This window comes from Arachis ipaensis, chromosome B6, assembly GCF_059453495.1.
Source record: "Arachis ipaensis isolate K30076 ecotype BB chromosome B6, ASM5945349v1, whole genome shotgun sequence".
Classification (NCBI taxonomy): Eukaryota; Viridiplantae; Streptophyta; class Magnoliopsida; order Fabales; family Fabaceae; genus Arachis; species Arachis ipaensis.
Window position 1 is genome coordinate 99,151,861 of NC_142441.1, and position 5,245 is coordinate 99,157,105.

Here is a 5,245-nt window from a genome sequence, read left to right on the forward strand (position 1 = left end):
GGGCCTCATAATAGGCATCTTTACCCTAATTCCTTCCCTACTAAAAGAAGCAGCAGCGGCAGCAGCAGTATTGGAGGGAGTTTTAGGAGTTGATGTAGGACCTTTGCTAGATCTGGTTGTTCTCCTCCCAAGGATGGTCCTAGGAGCTCTCCTTCCAGCAGACTGACTTGTTGAAGCGGATATGTTGAGATTGGCCTACAAAAAAAATAACTCTAAGTTCCACTTGTCAAGTTACTGCCTCAGTATTGATTGATATATGTACTACCTCTTCATCAGCTTCAGAATGTGGATGGCCTTGTGTGAGCTCTTGTTCAACTGCATCCATGGTCTCCTCCCAAAACCTCTCTTGCTCGGAGTCTGACATGTCCTCTAAATCCATATGTTTCTGTGCTTTCTTCCCCGGCCTTCAACTTCCTGACGCTGAGATTTCTCCTCTTTGCCTTCAACGTGTGTCTCATGGTTATTTTCTAAATTGGGTTCCTCATTTTCAACAGTTGCAGCCTCAGTTTCAATGGGTACGTTATCAGTACCTATGTCACCTTTCTCCGATTGATTATTCCCCCTTTACTCAACACTGATTCACCCTCCTGTTGATATTGCTCCTCGTACTGTGGAGGATCATCTTGATGAGTTTCCTGAATTTCTGAAATAGCTCCATCAACTACTATATCATCTGGTCCTCCATGTTCATCATGCTGTGGGAGATCCTGGTCATGATATTACTGGTCTTCTGAAGGAGGTCCCTCAACTTCATCAACTAACTCTAGATCGGCGTCAACAGGATGCTCAAAATACAAGTGGATCCTGTTTTTATTCTTCAGTGCAGCATCACACAACTTAACCACATCGGCATCCCTTCTCAGCACCCGTAGCCCGTTAGCTAAATCCATCCCCGGCTCCAACCAATACACTTCATTATACCTAGTATAATCTAAATCCAGAAACAAACCCTCAACAAGGAGCAGATTACATGTATCAACATGCACCCTATCGATGACACTCACTAAACCATCGTTATACCTCACCACACCACCTACATCCTTCTCTAACCAACCCCGATGGTGATATAAAAACGTGATATGAGTTGCCATCTAACAAAAAATATCAAATAAGTAACAATCAGATAAATCAACACATCAAGACAACCATCAGAAAAAATTTTCACTTCATCACCAACAATATGCAAACCCCAACGAACTGATAACAAGAAGAACGAAAACAATGAATGCTTACCAAAACCTTCATTGTTCAATGGAGATTTCTTCACCTAGTATCAATGCCAAACATGAGATTGCAAGTGATGTTAACAATTTCAAGATGTGAATGCAGAGACACACGAGACGAAGAGAAACATAGACCAACACTAAGAAATTCTTCAATTTCCCGCGTCCAAAATGGTCATAGTTAAATAGAGTGTTTCATTTAAGGTTAGCCTGGTCATTTACTAGGAATTGGACAATTAGGGTTTCATGAATTAGGGGTAAACCTGAAACGGGACGGAAGGCCTTATGAGGATGCCACGTTGGAATCCCGTCTACCACATCACCAACCTCCGTTTAACGGAAAAGGGCTCACTTCACGGTTAGACAGAGTTGTTGCGTTTTTAGAATTTTCAAGGGTATAATTGTTTTTAACAAATATTAGGGTTATTTTTATCAGCGTTTTACAATTTCGAGGACATAATTGGTAATTTACTCCTAATTATATTTAGATAAAGATCAATTTGTAATTTACTATTTTACTTTCTATGAGAAAATAAAAGGCTCAAAGAAATTAAGAAAATATATAGTGTTTGATTCTGAAATAAAATGCTTTGTCATATAATTCAAAGCTTGCAAATGAGAATTTGATCACAAATGTTCGTAAACAAATTCAATGCTTTTTGTTATGGAAAACAAAACTTGCTCATAAATACATTAAAGGTAAGATTCTGAATTTTTAGAAATTAAATAATAAATTATTTATAATTTATTATATTTATAAAATATGATATTTTTGAAATTTTGTATTAGTTGGATAATTTTTTATTTATAATTTAAAGTTTTAATAATTAAAAAATAATAAGAATTTTATATGTTTCAATTTAAATATTAAAATTTTGAACTTTGTTTTATAAATAATAAAAAAAATATTTAGAACATAAACTTGAGTACTTATATTAAAGATTTTGGTCTAAAATAGAGCTAACGGATTCAAAAAATTACAAACATGCCCATGTTTAGGGCCCAAGCTCAAGGCTTATAAGCTTTCCACCCTTCATAATTCAGCATTTCACCTCCATTCATCAAGGCAAAATACATTTTTCCCTAGGAGAGAAGAGAGAGCCAAAATACTATTTATACATCACTTTCAAATCCACATAACCTTCAATCCGTAGTTTTGATTGACGACCTGTTTGCGACCACATGTGTCTCTCGACTCTCTCTTTACTTTTATCTAGCATTTATAGTGCGAGTAATCTCAAGAATCCATCTCTAGTTCTCACTTTGTTTCAAATTTCGAGTTTGGGTTTGAGATATTGAGGAAATGGTAATTTTAGTGTTTAAGAGAGGATTAATCTTGCATCCTAGCGGGGTTTTTGTCCAAGGTTCCGTTAGAAAAGGTAAGAGGACGTTTCCCATTAATTTCTCCCATTACATGTGAAACTCTATATTGAAGTATATGAAATTTGGTGTTATTAGATTAAATTAAGTTAATTGGGAGATTAGTTTGGCGTGTGGAGCTTTGGTTGAGGCTCGGGTTGGATGGTGAAGAAAATTCAAGGGGTTGAGAACCGCCATCAACAAGGTAAGGGTTTTTCTTAAAACCATTTTATTACTGAGAATTGTTATAATATAAAAATTATATTTTTGTAAAGAGGGATAAGAGTCATAATTGTAATGATGATTAATATTTGTAAGTTACTTGTTCAAAGGATCCTAGTAATATGTGTGTGCGCGTGCGTGCATGTGTGCGTGTGTGCGTGTGCGGGCGCACGTGAGACATAAAGTCTTGTGATTGATATTATATGTATGCATGCTAGTAAAACAAAATAAAATTTATTTTTGATTTTTTTAAAAAAAACAGCAATACGGTTTTGAATTAAAGATTCCTATTTATTATTACATATATAGAAGTCGTCATAATATTCGCACTATTAAAATAACGCAGCTAAAAACGTGAGATTCTGATAATAAAAATATTCCACCAAACACTTATTATATAATTTGCTAAAGTATAAATGTTGAACACTTATTATATAATTTGCTAAAGTATAAATGTTAAATGAATATGAGTAAAGGCAACTTTAATTTATTCCCCACAACTGTCACATTGTCATTAAGCCATACTTATGAACTTTATGACTTTCACTTTTAAGTTTTTTGCTTCTTACTTTCTACAACTAAAACACATTAAATAAGATGACTTATATATTTTTATCAGAAAACTGAACATATATAGAACTTTTTCAAGTATTACTTATATCAAAAAATAAAAGTTACACAAATATCTCTGTTTGACTAGTAAAGCATGTTCAATTTATTATTCGTTGGCAAATCATTGTAATTAAAACTAACATTTTTAATTTTATTTTTTTGTTTTTTCTTTATTTAAATTGAACATTGCACAGTATTGTAAGAAATATTTAGAACAATAAAATATATTAGGACTATAAGGCTGTATGCAACTTTAAAAATTGTATTAATTAGAATAATTTTTTAAAATTTTTAAGTGATTAATAGTTGATATTTTTACATAATATTTTATTAATATATATATATATATATATATATATATATATATATATATATAGATATTTTCAATAGTTAACTTCATTTTTATATAATAGCAAATTTATTTATTTTTCATAAATTTAATTAAAATGTATTCTTAGAATTATCAATCGAAAAAAATATTAAAATAATATAAAAATATTAACTAAAATATTAAAAGATATTAACCACTCCAAATATTAATGTTAATTTTTTATCAAATTAAATATTAATATTACAAAAAATTTAACCATTAAATCTGTATATATATTAAATAAATTAATTTTTTAATAAATACATATATATTTTTTTATAAGCAAACTATACATAAATAAAGGTACTCTTACTTTTAAAATTGATCTTAAAAAAGCTTATGATAGGGTGGATTGAAGATTTTTGGAGAGTATTCTCATTGCTTTTGGTTTTTCTATCATCACTGTTAATTTGATTATGAATTGTTTCCGTGCATCATCTCTTTCTATTATGTGAAATGTGAATATATCGGATAGTTTTGCTCTTAGAATGGGGCTTAGACAGGGTAATCCAATGTCTCCTTACTTATTTGTGTTTTGTATGGAAAGACTGGCTTGCTATATATCTCATAAGGTGGTCGAAGGTGTGTAAAAACCAGCTTCTGTCACTAGGAGTGGCCCGAAATTCTCTCATTTGATGTTTGCAAATGATCTCTTACTTTTCTGTCAGGCTACAAAGAGTCAGGTCCAAATGGTCATGCATTCTCTTAACATTTTTTGCAAGGCATCTGCCAGGAAAGTAAATCTTAAAAAGTCTAAAACTTTTTGTTCTAAAAATGTGACTACTCGTAGAAGAGATATTTTTACTAGTATTTCTTCAATACATTTTGCTTTGGACTTAGGACGATATTTTGGAGTTAACATTAATCATTCCCGTACCAGTAGGACTTCTTTTTATTTGGTGATTGAAAGGTGAGGGGAAGATTAGCTAATTGGAAAGGAAGGCTTTTAAATAAAGCAGGGAGACTTTGCCTGATCAATTCTGTTGCAACATCCATTCCTATCTATCATATGTAGGTATCTTTTTTTTCAAATTGGGTTTGCGATAAATTGTCTTCTATGATGAGACAGTTCCTTTGGAAGGGTCAAGTTGATGGCAAAGGTCTTTCTCTTGTTAATTGGAGGACTGTGGTCACTTCAAAGAAATTTGCTGGCCTGGGTATTAGAGATCCTGTATGTGTTAATATATCTTTACTTGGTAAATTGGTTTGGCAACTTTTTCATTGTCAGGACAAGCCTTGGGTTGCTCTATTGAGGTCGAAGTATCTGAGGAATGAAGGAGTTTTAGGTGGCCCTATCCCTTGCAACACTTCTCATGTTTGGAAGAGTTTTTCAAAGGCATTTGGTGCTCTTAAGGATGCCTTCTTTTGATGCGTTGGGTCACTTGATCAATCTTTTTTGTTTGACAATTGGAGTATTGAGGGCCTAATTGCTCAAGATGTCCCTTTTGTACATATAGTC

General features: G+C 32.5%; 1 pseudogene; it reads right to left on the minus strand.

Annotated features, from left to right (window-relative positions):
• Window positions 1-369: 369 nt before the first annotated feature.
• LOC148561924 (uncharacterized) lies at window positions 370-1,245 on the minus strand (annotated as a pseudogene).
• Between the last annotated feature and the right edge of the window lie 4,000 nt (window positions 1,246-5,245).